The sequence below is a fragment of the Nicotiana attenuata genome, unplaced genomic scaffold (genome assembly GCF_001879085.1).
Source record: "Nicotiana attenuata strain UT unplaced genomic scaffold, NIATTr2, whole genome shotgun sequence".
Classification (NCBI taxonomy): Eukaryota; Viridiplantae; Streptophyta; class Magnoliopsida; order Solanales; family Solanaceae; genus Nicotiana; species Nicotiana attenuata.
The window spans coordinates 64,283-64,886 of record NW_017670315.1 but is presented as its reverse complement, the minus strand read 5'-3'; positions in this window follow the sequence as shown (position 1 = coordinate 64,886).

Below are 604 nucleotides of genomic sequence, written 5' to 3'. Positions count from 1 at the left end.
ACCGTGAGATGAACCTAGACAAGGCGGCTATTCGCCCCGTCAACTTTTGCACCTGCTTTTTGCTGTTCAGTATCTCGGGTATTGTGTCTATCGCCTTGATCTGATCTGGATTGACTTCGATACCTCGTTGTGATACGAGAAACCCTAAGAATTTTCCTGATGCCACGCCGAAGGCGCATTTCTCGGGGTTCAGTTTCATCCCGTATCTTCTCAATATCTCGAAGGTTTCTTTCAGGTGGTCGATGTGGTCCTCTTTTCTTGTCGACTTTACCAGCATGTCGTCGATATAGACTTCCATAGTCTTACCGAGCTGCTCTTTGAACATTTTGGTGACCAGTCTCTGGTACGTAGCCCCTGCATTTTTGAGCCCGAAGGGCATTACCTTGTAGCAGTAAGTCCCTTGGTGGGTGATGAAAGTTGTCTTCTCTTGGTCCTCCTCGGCCATCATGATTTGATTGTAGCCGGAGTAGGTGTCTAGGAAGCTCAGTAGTTCATGTCCTGCAGTGGCGTCAATCAATTGGTCGATGTGGGGTAGTGGGAATGAATCCTTTGGGGCATGCTTTGTTCAGTATCAGTGAAATCCGACACACATTCTCCACTTCCC